The 20,665-nt window shown below is 45.0% G+C and overlaps 1 protein-coding gene across 3 annotated transcripts in view; it reads left to right on the top strand.

Moving 5' to 3' along the window:
* ZFX (zinc finger protein X-linked) overlaps nucleotides 1-20,665 on the top strand; it is a 543,920-nt gene that overhangs the window by 383,198 nt on the left and 140,057 nt on the right. The window lies entirely within an intron of this gene.

Raw genomic sequence — 20,665 nt, 5'->3', positions numbered from 1 at the left:
ATGTGCAGCTCTACCCAGGACCTTGTGGTAAGTTGTTGTGTTGTCTGGTGGTGAGGGTTTAGAGGGGTGTAGGCATGTATCATTATAAACGAGGGGGGTCTATGTCATAATGTTCCCAGGCTTCAACATTGTCTGGATCGCCCTGTAGGTTAGGAAATTAAGGTGCCTCATAGAAGTCAAAGTTATCCCCTATGCTAAAGTCCCCTATAGATGATGGTATGGGGGATGCCCATGGTTGGTCTCGAGGAGAGTGATGTTGGATGAACTGGTGGTGCAGCAGGTGCTGGTAGCAAAGGAATGAGAGGTGGTGGAGGAGAAAGTAGAGGTAGTGGTGTAGTAGCAGAAGGGGGAGGTGGCGACTGAGGAAACAGTATTGGGCTAGTGTCTATCTTTGCTCTTCTTTTTGGGGGATTTGGGTGGTTCTGGCCCCATGATCTCCTCTTCAAAAGTCTTTTTCCATTTTGAGAAGCGTGTCTGTTGGTGAAAGAAGTGGTTTTGCAACTACCTTTCCAGTGTCCTAATGTATGAACAAAGTTGTTTGGTGTCAAATGTTTCCTGCAGTTTTGTGAGTATTGGCTTACCAGATTGCTGTTTTGGCTCTAGCAAATGTTTTTGCAGTTTTTGGCATCAAGGGTACTTTCGGCGTTGACTGTTTAGGCATGGAAGGCATTTTCGTTGCTGATGGGTTCTTGGCGGGATATTAATCTTCAGCAAGGGTTTTTTCAGTTCTGAAGCTGTTATTTTTTTAGTCCGATGCCTTATGGTGCTTTTCATACGTCGAAGCTTGCATTTTCGACGCCGGCACCGGGCCTGGCTTTAACTTTGGCGCGGCACTGAAATTCGTAGACATCCCAGCTCAAACACAATCCCACTAAGGAGATCCAAGCAGAAATTCTCATAATCATGCTCTCTCTATGACTGTTACATACTGAGTCAGAAGGAATTCTTGTTTCTTAAAAACAACATACCACCTGTTCCGGTTACCTATACCGGTTACCTATACTTTATTCAAGATTTGTTAAAAACAGCAATAATCTTCTGGGCCACCCGATTGTATCAGGTTGTGGTTCTGTCACTGAACAAGTGAGCAAATATATTGATATACTCATTAAAGAATTTGTTCCAATGACAAAGACCCATCAAAGTAAATGTATGACCTTAATTTACCTGATTGAGGATTTTGATTGTAACAGCTCCGCTGACTTCTTAGTTGGACTTGACATGCAGTTTTTGTATACCAACATTCCTTAGAGCAAAGGACTCACTATAATGCGGTAATTACTCAGCACTAGACCTAACCCCCCAAATTTCTGTATTGCATAACTGGACATGACCTTGACTAAAAATAACTTTTTGTTTGAGGATACTTTTTATCACAGAAAAAGGTATTCCCATGGGTTCTTTTTTTGTCTCAGATTTTACCATAGTTTGTTGATGATTTTAAAACAAATTTTATACTTACACCATCCAATCTATACTTTAATACCATATGCTTGTGGAAGATTATAATAGACGTGATTTGGAAAGGCAGTGATGAATCCCTGTTGGAGCTCATCAAGTGGCTTAACCAATCACACCAGCATCTTACATACACATTTGAATCCAACAAAAGTGGTTTATCTCTTCTTGACCTAACTATTAGAATATGTGATGGTAAGCTCGGGAGAAGCTTATACAGTGAATCCACTGAAGATAATTCACTCGTACTATATTCCAACAATCATTCCAGAGGCCTTAGAGATGGCCTGCCTTATGGTCAGTTTCTGCGTGTAGGCAGAAACTGTAAATGGAAAGCTGACTACCTCAAGGCAGCTTATTCTCTCTAAGAAATTGATTGAAAGAGGACCCAAACGCCTTGTATCTAAAGCACTTAAAAAGGGGATAGGACTGTCCTTAAGAAACTTTACTGACTCCACGTAATAAACTCGGTAGTCACTGTGTACCTTGTGTGACCACATTCAGTCCACGTACCAACTAGGTGACCAAAACCATCAAAAAAAGACTGTTATTCTGTCAGTCAATTAGTTTACTTCGGGTATACAATCCATATACCCACAGTAAAAACAATCCATACTGTTACCAGCCATAGTTAGGATAGTAAATAGTAGTTTAAAAATACAATAAAGTGTAATTACACTGTAATGCCATCAATCAAACATTGTAAAGTGCAAATGCTCAATTAAAAGAAATAAAACAGTTGTTATTACACATAACATTTCCGGGACAGTAAAGTGCTGCTGCTAAAAAGGTGACTAAACACCACTAAACCTCTGGCCATCTACCCCTTTTGTATTAGAATTAACTTCTTATGGCCTGTAGTATTACAGTGCTGGAACAGTCCAGAGCACAATTAAGGAATGCTGGCTGGAGCCTTATGCTCGTTCATAAAGCTCCTACTACGCCTACAAATGAGCCAGACTGCATGAAGATAATTTGCCCACCGCAACACCAGCCACTTCTTTATTGTCGATCAAAAAACTCTAGAAGCAAATGCATATTAGCTAAAACCATAAAGCTTAGATTCAGGCTTCCAGAGGGTTCCTCTGCACCAAAATGTTCGCTCTCACCTCTTTATAGAGTTTGAAAACTATAAACTTGGTTTTGTGTATATTTACTTACAAGCCCCTATGTCTGCAAAAGCTTAGCAAGTGATTTAATATGGCCTGCAGACTGCACTGAGTTTTGAATATTAGGAGCGTGTCGTCTGCAGACAGCATAGTGGGAAGTTTATAAGAACCCAATTTTGGAGCAGCATTACCAGAGAAATCAAAAACTTTTACGAAATCATTAATTTAGAGTGTGAGTAGGGCCGGTGCCAGGACACACCCCTGTCAGACATCTGTCTCAGTCCTGAAGTGGGCAGTTAGCTCTCCTTTTTTTGCTCGTGCATAATTAGAGGCATGTATTTTTACAAGAACCGACAAGATTATCGGGGACACCCATCTGCTTCGGCACTTCCAAAACATTTACAGTTGGCCCTGATAGTGCTACAGTTTTCCAATAAATACTGCAAAAGCCTAGTATTTGGTTCAACTGTGCTAATGTTTTTCCTAAATCGTGCTTGCAGATCTGAGAATATACAACCGCATGAGCCCACTCTGACAATTCCTCCAATATAATACAGCTAAATAATTTCTGTGAAGCACCATTTAAGCTATCATCTAGCAGGATCATCCTTACTGCCCTTTTTAAACAATTAGGACAATTTTTGGCTTCCTGCGAATATCATTGTAACGGGCCACCTTCCAGAACTGATTGAAATAATAGATAGAAGTAAGGCTCCAAGAAAAGGGATTCTGATACATACAAATTTCCAGTGACAGAATCAGAGCCAGGTAATTGCTGACGGGGTATCGCCTTTAATGGCTCGAGAATTTCTCTGAGCGAAAAAAAAAAACAATGGTTTATCTTTTCTTTCTGGTGATGCAGACCCTAATGTTACATCTTTAGATGTGGTAGCACATTTAACTGCATATACCCTATTGAAATGTTCCACCCATAACTCTAGTCACAGATGATAGTTGATACGAGAAACAGCATGTCAACTACCATGAACCAGTATTCCCCAGAACAGCTTGTCTTCTACCCTGGCTGCTTCTACCAAATCCTCTCACACCCCATATTCCCAAGTAGTTTTGGCCCAGGACAGTGTGTGTCTTATAATTCTTTCCGGTCCACGATATTTTAGTTCTGTTCCCAGCTTTAACTGACCTAATGAGGTTGGCCATAGCCAATGGACAATGGCTGCTAAACCATGAGCCATTGTGTGGTTGATTTACTTCCCTTGTTGCCATCCTTAGAAATGCCTCAAGTCTATTACATAGATCTTCATGAGAATTACAGACACAGTCTGAATTTGAGGCCCCACAAGGTTTCATCACATCCAGAGTATCAGCAACCTGCCCTTAAATGTTAGATAAAAGATGGATTCATTTTCCTGTAGACAGAGCTATTTTAGGCCGTGCTTACTGTTTTAAAGGCCCATTTCAGACCTAGAGATAACATGCAATTGATCTTGATTGCCAGGTCTGTTAATGATTAGCTTAAGTGCATTATGGTCACTACCGTGCTGATCAAGAACCACCATGTCCACCAGAGAGGACCACATTTGTAGGGGTAGAAATATGTAATCAATACATCTCGTTTGAGTGTGCCTGTTGAAAGCAACTGATGAGCAACTGTTGACCAACTTTTGACCGGTTTCAGATCTAATCTGTATCCAAGGATACATCTTCCTGTTCTGTTAGATTGAATAGCAAGGGGCCATAGGGTTCAAAGGTTACATTGAAATCTCCTGCGACCGCTACCAGGCCATCAGGTGGTATAGCATCAATAGCCTACTCACCCCACTAGTCCTATTGTATACATTGAAGGTATAAAAAGAGGACACTCTCCTATCTAGGGACAACCCCAAAATGTTCAGAGTGGGTAATGTAAGCTCTCTAATCGTAAAGGCTAACGTATTCTTTACCCACATGATAAGGCCACCAGCAGACTGACCTCTTTCCGTGATGCAGCTAGACTGTAAAAGTTTGTGAACGATGTCCTGTATGTGGAGTCTACGCCAGGTTTCTTGCAGCAGACAGACATCAATTGAGTCAATTAAACCCCCTCAGTCTGGATCAACTACTTAAAATATAAAGCCAGCAGTGTTCCAAGAAAGTAAATTCCAAACTTTGTATTGCATCTTAAAAGGGGTAAGCGTTACAGATGGATTCATTATTGGTTATGACGGTCAAACCTCAGTTAGTCCAATGCCCATATGCTGACGGTTGCTCTGGTCCGCTCCATTCAAATTCTGGGACGCATTACACTTTAAACTGATCTTTCTTGTCATGGGGCAAGGTAAACGCATCTCCAAAGCAATAATGTTATCGGCCAATTCAACATAGTCTAGATAACCCTCTGATAGAGTCCCATCAATGTCCTGGCAGGTAACTTACAGGCATTTGAGCACATTGCGTATCCAGTGGATCACTTGGTTAGTCAACAACACATGATCTTCTCTACCTCCTTGTAACAACCTTGGAGCATTATGCATATCGATAGTGCTGCCACTCCCTGAGCCTGTGGTCCCATAAGAGAGAGGGCATTGGACTCGCAGAAGGAACATCATAAGATATACACATGCCAACTTTGCTAACCTTGTCCTAGTATCCCAGCCGTGATTTAGGATCTCAGGCCCTGTGCACCCTGGCTCACATCCCACATGCAGCGGAAGGGCAGGAAGGTGGTTATTATAAAACCCACCTGTGTTGCCAAAAACCTTCATCCTCTGCATTGATAGCTGCAAATGTTAGGGTATTCTGCATTCTGGGGTTCGGAAAGTGGCTAGCGAGGATGGCCAAGGATTGGGCTAAGACAGGGTGGGGAGCCAGACGTGCCATGCACATTGTTTGCAAACTACCCAGTGACAGATGTTGAAATAGAGGAGTTATTAATCAGTGTAACTCTGTTAGGGAATTAATCTGCAGTCTCAGGACCTTTAATTCATTCATGAGGTCAGCAACGGTCTTTAGCAAGGCCTGAATCAAACATGGTGAAGAACTAGGTTGATTCACCCGGACCCCCAAGAGTAGCTAGCTCACAATCATAATCAGGCTCCATACTGGTTAAAGGGCCATATCAATTACTGCATGGCATGCTAAACGTTTCAGGAGAATAAGGCAATGGAGTCTCTTGAGCAAGCGTAATGTCTAAAGGTTTAGTCACCAGCTGTTTCTCAGTCCCAAAGGCTTGCAAGACTACATACAAATAACTTTGTCTCTTTTCCTTGTGTGTTTTTTTTTTTTGTATAACTATTTTTGCCACAGGTTTCAAAGTCTCGCTAACTTCAAGGGGCGAGGAGGGGAGAGGATCAGAGGGATGTTTAGATTTCAACATTGTTTAAACTTCCTCAGTCAAGGTGTTGATCTCCATTAAGGTGTTACTACTAGCTGCAACCCTAATTTTCTTAGAAGTGGAGGCCTTCATGGACGTCTCCAGCAGCTTCCTGTTCTGCATATTAGTGTACACCTAAACAGCAGCCAAACCAGAAAGAACTATTGGCTTAGAGCTTTCTCTATCCAGCCCAAAACCCCCAAAAGATTAGTTCTCGAACCTTCTGGCCTTGCATATGACAGGGGGGAGGCCCAGTCCAGCCTCCTCTGGGCGATGACAGATGCAAGACAGGCCCGTCATTGGTCCAGGATTCACCCGGGCGGGACCTGCACTACAGGAGATGACAAAGTGCTATAAAGCGTGGTGGTGCAGGAAAATGGGGTGCAGCCCCCACCTCCTGGGGTGAAGGATTCTGGGATAGCAAGTTTCTCAGGCCGGCAAACAGTGTCCAAAGCATCCCAAAGGAGATGGCAAAAAGCTATAAAGCGAGGCTGTTCTGGAAAATGGGAGGCATCCCTTCCTTCTGGGGTGAAGGATTCTTGGACAGCATGTCCCTCTGGCCAGCAAACAGTGTCCAAAGCACTATAAATCGCAGTGGTGTGCGAAAATGGGAGGGAGCCTCTCCTCCTGGGACAGAGGATTCTGGGACAGCGAGTCCCTCCAGCCCGCAAACGGTGTCCAATGCTTCCCCTGTATTATTCTTAGGAGGCCAATAACAGCCTTCACCTCTTTTTCTACAAAAGAGGTAAAAATCTCCAAGGCTGTTTGGTCAAGGCCATGTTGACTCTGCTACTAAGTGCAGTACTAACACTCTCATTACCAGTGTGTTCCCAAACTATTAACACCAGGGATTTTAAATATGGTACTATCTCACAATCCCTGAGCCACTCTACAGACTGCAAATCATGTAACTGGATTTACGCTATCTGCTGTCCCATTACACCTTCGCTACTGATTTTCTTTTCGGCTGTGCTGTAATTGGAACCCTTCCCCCCACTTTTTACCATCTTTGTTCATAACTTTTCTGATTCCATTGCTCCTTCCTGCCAGTATTGTTCCCCATAATGGGCTTTTGTCCATAACTTTCTTCCCCTGTTGATTTAAAAAAAAAAAAAGATCACTGACATCAGCACAAGTTTGTTACTTTGTTCCCGTGGCGACTACTCTAAACGCCCAGGTCCTGCTACCACCCATGTCATTTTGCCGTCACGTCCTAGCGTGTATCCTGCTATAATTGCTGATGTTTACCTGCTTCCTTTTCCCCTTCTGGATGCTAGATTCCTGTCAGCACCACTGTGACTAGAAGGGGAGCTTCAGTTGCCCCTTTTGCCCACGAAATCTATTTCTGACGGAGTACCTGCCCTGTACAGCTTGCTGCACATTTATTGGACGGCTCTGGGTCAGTATCCTTTGCCAGCGTTTTTTTTTTTAAATTAAGCATACGGCTTCTTGTATACTTTTAGTATGCTTATTGTGGGCTTAAAGCCATTTCATTTGTTCGTTTCAGTGTCATTTAAAAATCATTGCTTGCTAGTGGTCAATCATGCCTATTTGTCCCTCCTTTTCTCTTTGGCAGCAGGAACCAACTAGTTATAATTAAGCTTTGTCCTATTTAATTCTTCTTTAGGGCACTTTTTTCTTTGTTTCCTGCTTGTGTTCAGAGAAGCTTCAGTTTTCCTTTGGAGGACATTCTTGCTCTCAGCTAAGCTTTTCTGTCAACAAGGCTGTAAATCAGGCTGTTACCTTGGTCACATTTGCTTTTCGAGCCCAGTGCCTGCATGCGGTCCTAATTGGTGGGAGGGAGGTGGCCCGCTTGTTTATTTAATAACTTTCGAGGCTTACATAAGTACTAGCAACATTAAACAAGGACATATTAATTTTTTATAGGCACTGAGTGATTAAGTGATGTTGAGCGACGTTGTCACTCAAACCCAGGTCCTCCGTTCCAAAGCTCTAGTCCATGCGCCACACCATTCTCCCTGTTGGAGTGCATGAGGCATTTGCAGCCTGGCATGCCACACTTTGTTTACATATTGCGGCCACACCATTACAATATGTCCAAGCCAAGAAGTCCGGACCAGGGCTGCATAACTTTTTTTTTTTTTAAACACAAGTAAAAAAAAATGCCATTTACAACGCAGAGAGCTCCAACTTTAAAAAAACTTGAACGTTTGCCTTGCGGGAGGCTGCAGTATTCTTCACGTGATCGCAGAGATCGTCCGACCTCTGCCGCCATATTAGTCTGACCAGGGTGAGGGGGAAAAAAGGTCAGCATACTACTATGGGATTTGCCTGCAGTCACCTTACTGCTGGGCAGTGAGGGTGTCTGAAAAGACCACTCCTTCAACTTACCCATTTTTGGGGCTGTGGGAGAGGAAGCCAGGGAGGGACTCACCCTCTTCTTCCTGATTCTCATTAGTGACCATCAGCAGGGCTACATCAGCCCTGTCATGGAGGAGCTTTAGGCAGTTCACATGGATGACCCTGTGAGGGTTCCTGGAAGTGCCCCGGTCAACCAGATGTGGTAAGGATCACTCCATTTGTCCAGTACCCACACCTTCTGCCCTTGTTGGAATCCAGCATTGCACCCTTTTGGTCATACCAGAGCTTCTGGAGGTCTTGGCTGGCCTCAAGGTTTATGGATGCATTTTCCATGTACTCAGTCATCCTAGAATGTAGGCCAAGCACATAGTGTACAATGTCTTGTTTGGGCTCTTTGAGAGGTCTCTCCCAGCCTTTCCTCACTATACACAGTGGTCCCCTTACAGGATGGCCAAACAGATGTTTAAAGGTGTATAAACCTACTCCCTTTTGTGACACTTCTCTGTAGGTGAAAAGCAAGCAGGGAATCAGTGTAGCCCGTCTCCTTTTGAGTTTTGTCCTGCAATCATTGTGATACGGGATAGTGACTCCACATTCATTCCACATTGCCTTGAGGTATGTAGATATGAAGTTACTACCTCTGTCTGATACCATCTCTTTCGGGAAGCCCACTCTAGTACAAATACTAAGTAGGGCCCTAGCAACTGCAAGAGCAGCAGTAGTCCTAAGGGTTATAACCTCAGGGTACCTGGTGGCAAGGTCCACTACCACCAGTATAAATATGTTACCTGATGCTGTCGGAGGATATAGCGGGGCAACAACATCAACCCATACCCTTTCAATGGGAACCCCAACCACTGGAAGTGGAATTAAGGGGGCCTTTGGGTGTCCAACTGTCTTGCCACTGGCCTGACAGGTGACACAGAAGGTGTAAAACACCTTCACTTTCTGGGACACACCTGGCCAGTAGAAGTGAGGTACCAAGCTACTCCAGGTTTTGGTCCGGCCAAGATGCCCAGCTAAGGGGATGTCATGACCCAATGCGAGTAGCACCAGGTAATGGCACCAAGTTTGGGGTCTCTGGCCTCAGTATCCAGAAGTCCCTCCTCTCAGTAGGTTCTGTAGGAACCACTGACATTTCCCTTTTCCTGGTCAGCAGCTTGCTGTCTCAGGCTTTCAAGAGTGGGACAGGTTCCCTGTCCCTGGTACAGCTCTTCCCTGGAGAGTCCCCCTGGGCCTAGGAGCTCTTCTGTTACGGCCGTAGTTCCTGGGGCTCATTTCCCTTAAGGGCCACGAGGTCATCTCATTGAGGAAAGAAGACCTGAGCTTGGGGCTGCTCAGAAGCTGGTTTACTAGTTTTCCTGCCTTTTTTCTTCGAGAGCCGGGCAAGTATTCCAGGCTCCAGCAACTCTGTCACCCTGGAGTTTGCATTGTGCTATGGTTTTCACACACAGCCATTCAAGTATACCCAGCATAGCTGCATGGGTCTTTCTTTCGACCTCAGCCCATGCTGAGGACGCCAGATAATTTCCTAGCAGACAGGCTACAGGATTTACAGAGGATACCACTACATTTTACTGGACAGTAACCCCTCTCCACTCCAAGGACACCATTGCCATGGGATGGTCCTTAGCTTGGTTGTCAGCATTGGTGACTGAAAGTTTCACCAGTCAGATACTGTTCTGGGGATATCAGTGTTTCAATCACTATGGTGACACTTGCACCTATATCCCTTAGTGCTTAAACTTGGATCCCATTAAAATGAGGCTGTTGTCTGTACTTCTCCAGAGTACTGGGCCATACAGCCAATGCAGCTACATCAATCCCTCCCTTTGAGACTAAAGTTGCTTCTGTGAGCTCTCTGACATGGTCAGGGCCATCCTGGGATCCCTTCTTCAGGCTTACCACTGCAGCAGGCGTTGCGGGTGCATTTGGGGTATTCGTTTTGGGACAGGCAGGGTCTCCAGTTTGTGCCCATTAGCTTTGCAGTTGAAGCACCAAGCCTTCTTGGCGTCAAAGTTCTTACCCTGGGACCCTCCCTTGGCTTGTGATTTGTCTCAGGGCCCACCCTCCTGATCAGGTTTCTGGGTGCCTTTAGAAAAATCTTAGTTTTTAGACTGGTTACTGTCTTTCCCTTAGGGTGGCTTAGCAACCTCTTTCTTGTGGTCATCCCCACCCTGAGATGTCTTGGATACCCTTGTATTGATCCAGTGATCTGCTTTCTTTCACAATTCTTAGGAGAAATAGAACCTAGTTATACCAGGTACTGATTAAAATTTTCAGAAACACGGTTACTGAACAGATGCTCTTTTAAAATAAGACTATAAAGCCCATCATAGTCATGCTCCTGGTTCCCTTTCAACTAGCGACCTAGTGTTTTGACTAAGAAGTCAACAATATTTTCCCAGGACTGACTAGAGGTTTTCCTATTCTACCCAAATCTAATCATGTACTCCTCAGTTGGGAGTTTAAATCCCTCAATTAGAGTATCTTTCATTCGGTCATCAGACTCTGCATCTGCTCCAGCCAATGTCAGCAGTCTATCCCTACACTTCCCTGAAAACAGCTCCCAGAGTGGAGAGCCCCAATACTGTTGGTTGAGTTTCCTCATGGCACAGGCCCTCTTAAAGTATTTGAATCATTTAGTGATATCATCACCCTCTGACTATTTGGGGACAATCCCCTTGGGGATCTTAGGGTCAAAAGCTAAACTTATTCATTCTCCCTGTTTAAAAGTTTGCTGCCATCGGAGATGGCTTCTCGGCCCATCTCAGCTCTTTCATTTTCTATAGCTAAGAGTCTAGACTCTAATTCTATTCTCTTAGCTAACTTTTGAGGTTCAGCATCTTTACTGTCTCCATACCCTGAGGTACTATCAGAAGTGCTTCCAGTGGTGTTACTGTCAGTGGGGTTGTGAAGGGATTCATCATCCTCTTTCAGCTCCTCTTTGTAGGAAGCTGGCTCTTTATATACTATACCAAAATGAGGTATAGTGTGCGCAGAGCCCAAGGATTCTCCAGAGGCTTACCAGAGGCTAAGGTAGATAATACTAATGCTCTCTTTTGTGGTAGTGTAGTCGAGCAGTTAGGCTTATCAGAGGGTAGTGCAAAGGATTTGTTGTACACACAATCAAGAACTGAGGCGCACATCAATGACTAACTTCAGGTCAATGCTTTTATGTAGCAAAAATATATTTTGTTACCTTATTACTGGAACCAAAAGGTCTTTGTTGCAGGTAAGTACAGTTGCAAGTAGGTATCAAGCATATCTATCAAATGTATTTTGTTTAGGTTTTGCAGATAAAACAGTTTACCAGTGAGTAACACTTTTCAATTTTAAAAGTTGACACTGCAATTTCGCATAGGAACCAATGCAGTCCTAGGGGAGGAAAAGTGTTAGCTAACAGGTAAGCGCTTGACTCATTCCAGTTTTTAGAGGTTTGGAGGTCCACAGGTCAAAGTTCAAGTTGACCCCAAAAGCACACCCCCAGCAACTCTGGGTGGCTAGGTGCAGAGGTCAAAATTGGTGTTGGGTTTTCAATGGAATTCTATGAGGACTCGGGATGCTCAGTAGAACACAGATTGCAGGTAAGTACCCGCGGTTTCAGGACACAGGCCTGGGAGGTTTAGGTCAGCACCTGTGGGGAAGGGTTGGTTGGTGGTGGGAGGGTCACAGGTCAGCACCAAACATACACCCTCAGCGGCACAGGGGCAGCCGGGTGCAGGGTGCTAACACAGCTTTGGGCGCCCACTGCTTTTCAATGGAGGGGGGACCCCAGGGGGATCACAACAATGCTGCAGGCTGGGTCCAGGGGTTCGGATCCAGAAAAACCAAAGGCTGAACAAGTAGGAGAGCTGCCCACTGGACGTTACTGGAATGTCGGTTGGGTTCCCCAAGGACAGGGGGCTGCTGGGTGTCTGGAGTCTTTGTCGGATCCGGTCACAGCAGAGGAATCCTCCGGATTCAGGCTGCAGGCATTGTCATGTTGTCCAGGAGGGGTCAACCTAGGGTGCACTCTGGGTTGGAATCGCTTGGGGACCTTCTTTGGACCGGTGGGCCACCTGGACACAGGCCATGGGTGTCAGGTGCAGAGTGGGCAGGGCTTGCAGATCTGGGGTGGTTCTGGAGTCCTTTTGGAGTATTTCTTCTAGACAGGGTCGCTGTCCTCTGGAGTTTTTGGTCCTCTGCTGGGCAGGCAGTTCTCTGGGAGTTTGTAGTGGTTGCTGGTCCTACATGATGCATCACCTTTTTGTAGCAGGAGTCTTGAAGCTGCAGGCAGGCCGGTAGGGCTAAGACCAAGTCAGTTGTCATCTGGAGTCTTCACTGCTGGGGTCGGCTCTTCAGTCCTCCTTCTTTCTTGAGGTCTCTAAGAATGTGGTTAGCAAGGTTCAGGGGTGTCCCTAATTACTAGATTTAGGGGTGTTACAGGGTTCAGAGGGCAGTAGCCAATGGCTACTGTCCCTGAGGGTGGCTACACCCTTCCTGTGCCCACTCCCTTTGGGGAGGGGGAGCACATCCCTATCCCAATTGGTCTGTTTCCTCCTAAACAAGATGGAGGATTCTGCAAGGAGGGGGTCACCTCAGCTCTGGACACCTTAAGGGTGGTCCTAGCTGCAGTGGTGACTCCACCTTGCTTTACCTAATTTTCCCTCCAGACCTGCCGCCAAAAGTGAGGCTTCATCAGTGGGGGCATCTCCATTAGCTGTAGTACCGTTGGTCACCGTAACAGGAGGCCTGAGCAATTGAGGCTCACCCCAAGTGTTGCAGTTTCTGCAGGGGGAAGGTGTGAAGCACCTCCATCCAGAGCAGGCTTTGTTTCTGACCCCAAAGAGCACAAAGGCTGTCACCCCCAAGGGTCAGAAACTTGTCTGTTAGTGGCAGGCTGGCACAGACCAGTCAGCCCTATGCTAGAGTGTTGGATAAAATACAGGGGGCATCTCTAAGATGCCCTCTGTGTGCATTTTACAATATATCCAACACTGGCATCAATGTAGGTTTATTGTGCTGAGAAGTTTGATACCAAACTTCCCAGTTTTCAGTGAAGCCATCATGCAGCTGTGGAGTGTATAATGACAAACTCCCAGCACATGTACTTAATATGGCTACACTGCACTTACAATGTCCAAGATTGGACTTAGAAACTTTAGGGGCATATTGCTCATGCAGCTATGTCCTCACCTGTGGTATAGTGCACCCTGCCTCAGACTGTAAGGCCTGATAGAGGGGTGGCTTACCTATGCCACAGGCAGTGGTTTGTGGGCGTGGCACACTGGGAGGGATGCCATGTCAACTTTAGCTTTTTCTCCGCACCAACACACACAATCTCCAATGGCAGTGTGTATATGTTTGGTGTGTGGTCCCTTAGGGTAAATACATGCTGCAAACCTTAGGGGCCCTCCCTCGCCACAGAGCCTGTGATACCACTGGTACCCTTTACAAGGGACTTAGCTGTGTGCCAGGGGTGGGCACATTTTGGAAACAATGGTACAGTTTAGGGAACTGCTGGGCCTGGTTAGCAGCTCCCAGCACACACTCAGTCAAGTCAGCATCAATATCGGGCAAACAGTGGTGGGAAGGGAGGACCGTGCAAAAACTGGCAGTTTCCTACACACTTCCTCCCCAGGCTCCTTTCCTTGCCATGGGTCTGTCATTTTTTGCAAGCAGTTGCTGCAGATTAGATTTTGTGGGTTTGGAAGCCATGGAAAGTTTCACTGCTTGGCAGAGAGCCTTTCGTTGAGCCAATTTAAGGTTTTGCTAGGGGCCCAGGTTGAGATCCTGTGATGTACCTGCTGCCTCAGTCATGGCTTTATAGTAGTAGTGACAGTTTTAGAAAATTTAAGAAATTCTAAGTGAACTACTAAAAGGATTAACTAACTAAAGGTAGTTTAAATTCTAAAATGTTTGGACTAGGGACTTAACACAAAGCCCTAACAGTAATTGTAAACAATTTAGAATAAGTTGCAATTGGAAAAAAAATGATTCCTATTTAAAGACAATTTTGGATTCCTTAGTGGTGTCACTTATTAACCGAGTGGTACAGCAAATGTCAAGCCTTGTACCCCATCACTGCGCCACCAGTGTAGGAAGCTGATCTTTATATGATGTATCAAAATTAGATATATTGTGCAGAGAGACCAGGAGTTCCGTTACCAGTGGGCAAAGGCTTGCTCTAGCAATCTCAAGGTGCTCTTTTAGGGGGTAGTGTGGTCGAGCAGCCTTAGCCTTATCAGACAGGAGTGTGAGACATTTTCAAATACACACACAGTCTGTAAATAAGACACACGACTCAAGAAGGAAATCCACACAAATTTCCCAAAATAACAAGTATCTTTATTTATGTTTTGGCACCAGAATCAATTTGATCGGGTAAGTACATTTTGCAAGAAAAATCTTTACAGTTTTGAAAAGCCAGCAATTTTTGGAAGCTGCAATGTTATCCTGTGGAGGAAAAACAAAGACACCATGCAGGTACAGTAGAGTGACTTTCGGGACCAATCTCCTGGACTTACGGTGAGTATTGGGCAGGGGTCAGGACCACACCAACAGGTCACACTAGGTGGCACTGGGACTGCTGGGTGCAAAGGTGTATACACCGTCGTGTGTCCATTGTTAGTCCCCAGGGATTGGTCCAGTCGAAAAGATGCTGCAGGTGAGGACCTCGGATCCAGTCGAGAGGAACCAACCAGTGGGTCCCAATCTTGGGATGGCCGGGAGCGTGGGGACACTTCAGGTTCTCTTCTTCATGGGTCAGGGGAGACAGGTGCAGAGGTGTCTTGAGGCATCAGGTTTTCTCCACCAGAGCACTCGCAATTTAGGGGGCCTGCGTGCAGAGGCTGCAGGAGGCATCGGTGAGTCCACAGTGGGCAAGTCCAAGGTGGGCTTTGTCTATGGAAGGTTTGGGAACCACACTGGCACCATTGGTCCACTTCAACTTGGGTTGTGTGGCACAGGTGCAGTGGTGCTTTCAGTTGTCGAGTTTTAGGTGGTCCACAGTCCCCTCAGTGCTTCTTGGGATGCTTTTACGATGCAGGGAAGCAGCTCCACTGCTCCACTGGAGTTCCTGGGTCTTTGTTGAATGCAGGCTAGCATCCCATACTTTTGGAGGCACAGCAGCTTGCAGGACGCGCTGACTTTGGGGCAAATCTGTGAAAACAGCAGACAGGCCGGCAGGGCTGGGGCCAAGTCAGGTGCTTCATCCTTGGGCTTTATTTTTGCGGCTCTTGTTTGTAATTCTTCATAGGTCAGCAGGAATCTGCTTTCCTGGTGACAGGTGCTCCCCAAAATATTGCATTTAGGGGTCTTTCAGGGAGTGTAGGGTAGTACCCAATGGGCTACTTACCCCTGTGGTCACTACATCCCCCATATAACCAGTTCCTGTGAGAAGTGGGTATAACCCTGTCCCAGAGTTCCTAAATCTGCCAACACCAAGATGGCAGATTTCTAAAAGTTGTGTCCACATCAGGCAGCGCACCTTAGGGATGGGACTGACTTGAGGGGAGGACACACCTCCCTGAATACTAAAGTTCCTGCCTGCCCAGGTGCCAAATGGTCCCAGGGGCAGGGGGGGTCGCAACTCTCCTGTGAGTGAAGCCAGACCTGCATACCAAGGGCAGCAGGCTTCTTTAAAGCCCCCTGCCTTGGAATGCAGATTCACAGGTTATCCTGTTGTGTGGGGTGTGCAAACACCTCTCTGAGAGCAAAGGCTCTCACCCTATGGGGCCAGAATCGTGTCTGATGGTGGCAGGCTGGCTAAAACAGGTCAGTCCCCACACAGGTACTTGGTAGCTTTTAAGGGGCACCTCTAAGGTGTCCTCTGGGTGCATGTATTAATAAATCCATCACTGGCATCGGTGAGGGTTTATTAATACGAGATGTTTGATACCAACATCCCTATTTTCAGAGAAGCCATCAATAGTACTCAGTGTCCAGCACATGTACTTAAAATGGCTTCTCTGTTCACTCACTATGTCTAATAATCAACAAAGATATAACAGGGGCATATGTGCTCTTGCAGATATGTCCTCACATGTAATATAATGCATCCTGCCTTAGGGCTGTAAGGCCTGCTTGTAGGAGTGGCTTACATATATTGTATGCAGTGTTAACGGGCATGGCACACTGGCAGTGTGCCATGTTGTATTTTCACTTTTAGCTCCACCAAGACATGCAGCCTGCAGTGGCACTCTGCATGTGTTAGGTGCGGGTCCCTGAGGATGGCACAGTAGATAATGCAGCCCTTGGGGAGCCTCTTTAGTACCCTTGCCTTGGGCAACAAGGGTACCATTTACAAGGGTCTTACAAGGGACCAAAGGTATTGCCAGTTGGGGAACAATTGCACAGTTTTAGGGAAAAAGATCGGTCACTGGGGACCTGGTTAGCTGGAACCCAGTGCACTTTCAGTCAAAATTGCATCGAATAATAGGCAAAAAGTGGAGGTGACCATGTCAAAAAGGGCCACTTTCCTACACCATGACACTGGGTCCAACAGTATGGATTCACACTGACTACAGAGGTTGTTTCAGGGCACCACAATGCTATGGTACATACCCTAAGCAGACATTTCCAGTTGCAAGAAGTGAGAGCTAGCTTAATTGGTCTATGAAAGGGCTATTTTAGTGTATGTATGTATTGCTGTGTTAACATTGACTACCAAACATTCCCAGCCTGCAACAAAAATTGAAGCATATGAATCAATGAGACACAAATGCTGGTGAGCTCTTGTTATAAGTAACAAACTGTTTATTCAAGTCTTGCTTTGTATGATTTTGTAACAGCTACCTGTGCCAATATGGTAGACTCTGGTCTTGTGGAGCTGCCTTCTGCTTTTACAAAGACACTGATCGTACCTTGCAGTCCTAATGGGCCCAGGGGGTTTGTCTCTGTATCAGTATCTCAATGGCAAGCAAATGGCAATGGCACTAGTACCAAAAATGAGGGTGACCCAACCGAGTAACATAGGCTACCTGTACATTATGAGAACAGATTTTGCAGTTTTGGCTAAGCTTCCACTGTCCCTCTCTAGTGAAACACCAGGCCGGGTCTGGGCAGTGAGTACATCTTCTCTTCAGTGCCTTTTGTGAAACCTTCTTCCTTGTAGAGACCCATGATCAGGAGATCTTGAAACATCCCCATATTAGCCTCTAATATCTACATTTCTTGACATCATATTATGGACCTCTCTAGGTGAGACAATTTTTAACTTTAATTAATGGTGACCAATCAGCGATTTTCTTGATGGCCTCCTTGAAGAGTAAAACATCTTCCACACGTGTGATGTGAACAGTGAAGCAGAATCCTTGTTGATCCCCTATTGGCATGCACAATAAAATAAACCACTTAAGTGTAAAAGTATTTCCCTAAATCAAGCAAATGGCGGGCTAGTTTCCATCTTCACTATGAATTACATCATTATGTATTTCTTCTGGTCCATTCCTATGAGGAGGATGGTAAGTTACTGATGCCGACAGGGAGGTTTCAAAAGACACACTTCTTCGTTTCCATGGTCCATATTGTGACACTCGCACATTAATTAAATAAAGGCCTATAAAGACAGCAAGAGCAGATAGTGTAATTACTTAATTCAAGACTACAGTAGGCACTGCATACACACACCAATGTCCTGTAAATGTATGGTAAGAGACTAATTAAGGGATTAGGATGTGGAAATGGGGGTGGGCTGAGCTCTATTGCTGTTCACAAAATGAAGGAAATCTGCCTGGAGAAAAAGGTAAAACCCCATAGCGATGCTAAAGACCCTTTGATTGCAGACATTCTAGTTTCACAGTTTAGAGGAGACCTCTGCTGAGGGGCAGGACCAAGTGGTAGTCTAGATATCTCAGATGCAGGTAGCCAGTGCTTTCCCTGTTTCAAAGCTGAAGTAGTCCCCTTAACCCCTTACCTGGGATCCCCATTCGTAGTGGCCCCTACCTTGCCAAATTCTTAAAGTTGTAAAGACTAGTTTTATCCTTGCGGCAAAGGACAGAGTTTGAGACCAGTGAATTTGAGCTGCAGAAACGCATGCTGCAGTCAGATGAAGATAGGAAACACAGAAGAAAGAGCAGGACTGGGCCATGGAAAAAGGTTGGTGCAGGTAGTTTTCTGTATAGCTGAAAGGTATAATTCCAGTTTTATACCAAAAGAATTTTAAGAACTATACAAGAGCCAGAAATGTCTCATTTGAGAGTTGAGATATGAATGGCTGGGGGGGGAGGTGTCAGTTTGAGAGAGAGCATGGCAATTGGTTATGATTAGGACCACTGCAAAACACAATTGTGAGGCTGTGGTGTTTTCTGAATATGATTTGCTGCATGTGCCACAAATTCCAAACTGCTGCATAGTTTACAGATTTCATTCTTCAGTGTCTAGCTCAAACAGTTCCTAAAAATAATTTGCCACACACATTGTAGTACAGTGTATTACTTTGCAAAGATTACCTGCTAACCTTTCAGTTGTTGGTTAGTGTATTTAGGTGCTAAAGTGGTACAAATTAGATGAACTATTTGCCCATACATTAATAATACCTCAATTAATGATGGACTTGGGAATGGCTTTTGTTTGCAGCCTGATCCAGTCCTGATGTATTCAGGCGATTCAGATGGGGGGGGGCGTACACAACGTTGAGATGATGCAGACGCGCTGAGGTTGAGCCCCTTCTCTGACTCCCATTCTCCAGTGCCAAATTACTGACAAGACATCGGCGCAGGAGCTCTCAGGCAATTTTGTAAAGCTAGAAGCATTAGCCGAAGTGGATAAATGCAAAAGAAGCATAACAAAAATCAACAATACCCACGTTACTTGGCCAAGAACATCAGAAGGCATTCCACACCATATTTGGGCCTATCTGCTACGGAAAACTAAGTGCAGTAAGAGCCTTGTTTTAGAAGGTGGTGGAGCATGCATGGTAGCAGACAAAACAATTTGGAACCGTTAAGGCTGCAGCTTGTGAAAGAACACCACACATCAAGTGCGGGGGATTATGGAAGACCGAGCGGACCTTTGCATCTAGAGAAGCAAGAAAGTCTTCCCCATCCCTCTATGCCATGCCACAACAAACAAAAGGATTTCTAGGCAGGCGGGTGTGACTGAACGATCAAACGGAGCAAGAGGCACTGCAACCCACTACAACTAACGAACCCCCAAACCAGTGTTAACCACCAGGACATATTTGAGAGTAGTGAACGGCTGTAAAGAAAGGAAGGCCTGAATATCTGCTGCAAAAGAGGACCAAGAATAGTGGCAGTCTACAAAATGCAAATCTAAGGCACGCAATAGCAGATGAAAAACGACTGAGAGAGAAAACTAACAGAAATCCCTAAACCACCAATCAAGCTAAAGCCAAGCCACACCATGATTTCCCACCGTAACTCCAGTAAGGCCAAAGGAAATTTAGTAAGGAGCTGGATAGAGAAAAACAATACTGCAAACCCCAGCAAGGGAGACAGCCTAAACGAACAAACCATCACAAAGATCTGCAAGAGAAAAACAGTAATACTGCTAAGGACCAAAGTTACTGTAATCCCCACTTTACAAACAGAAATTACCTCCCAGACAACAGAAATCACAAAAGACAAACAATCCATAGGAGAATATGGAGTGTAAAAGAAGCCATCACTACCATGAATGTAGCAATTGAACAATCAAACTCTAAGTTAAAATCACTAACTGCAGAACTTAAACTGTTCAGAGACAAATGTGACGATCTCAAGGACAGATCTAGAAAAGAGAATATAATAATCTAAAACACAGGCGAATACATAGAGGGAAACAATATCAGGGTATTATGTTATGCACTGTTTCTCCATATTACAAAAAAAACAAAGAGTTTCTACTATATATTGAGAGGGCCCATCAGTTGGGCCCACCATCAGCAGCACCTGGAATTCTGGAAAGATATCCTAATAAAACTGACCGACAGAATCTTAAAAATGGCTAGATGAACTGGAGAAAGTGTTTGAAGACAATACAATGCATTTATTGCCAGACTTGTCACAAAATACACAGCCCAAGGTAAGAGCACTACAGGAGATCACGTGGGAATTATCAAAATACAGATTGGCCTACTAATTCGCTCTGATTTTTCGCTCTGATTAAGGCAGTGGAGGAAGTACAAGAAATAATTGACCTTCACCAAACAACCTACCAGATCACAGTAAAGAACAATCACACCTTTAGACTCTCAACAAGAACAGATGGGGGTAAAAACAAGGATGGCAAAAGAAACACAAACCACAAAATAACTATTGGTAGAGACAACTCAAACTAAGTTACCTTTAAGACTATTCACACAGTCTTCTTTTATGCCTTAATAAGCTGAACTAATATTCCAAACAAATGAAATAACTTTGACAGATCATACAAGTGAAGGGGAGAACAATGGAAGGGTGGGTGCACTGAATGGAAGAAGATTGGACATAAGTGTAATGTGTTTGCCACAACTGGCCTATATACCCACCCAGGTTTAATA

Source organism: Pleurodeles waltl, chromosome 8 (genome assembly GCF_031143425.1).
Source record: "Pleurodeles waltl isolate 20211129_DDA chromosome 8, aPleWal1.hap1.20221129, whole genome shotgun sequence".
NCBI lineage: Eukaryota > Metazoa > Chordata > Amphibia > Caudata > Salamandridae > Pleurodeles > Pleurodeles waltl.
This window is presented reverse-complemented; position numbering and strand designations above follow the sequence as displayed.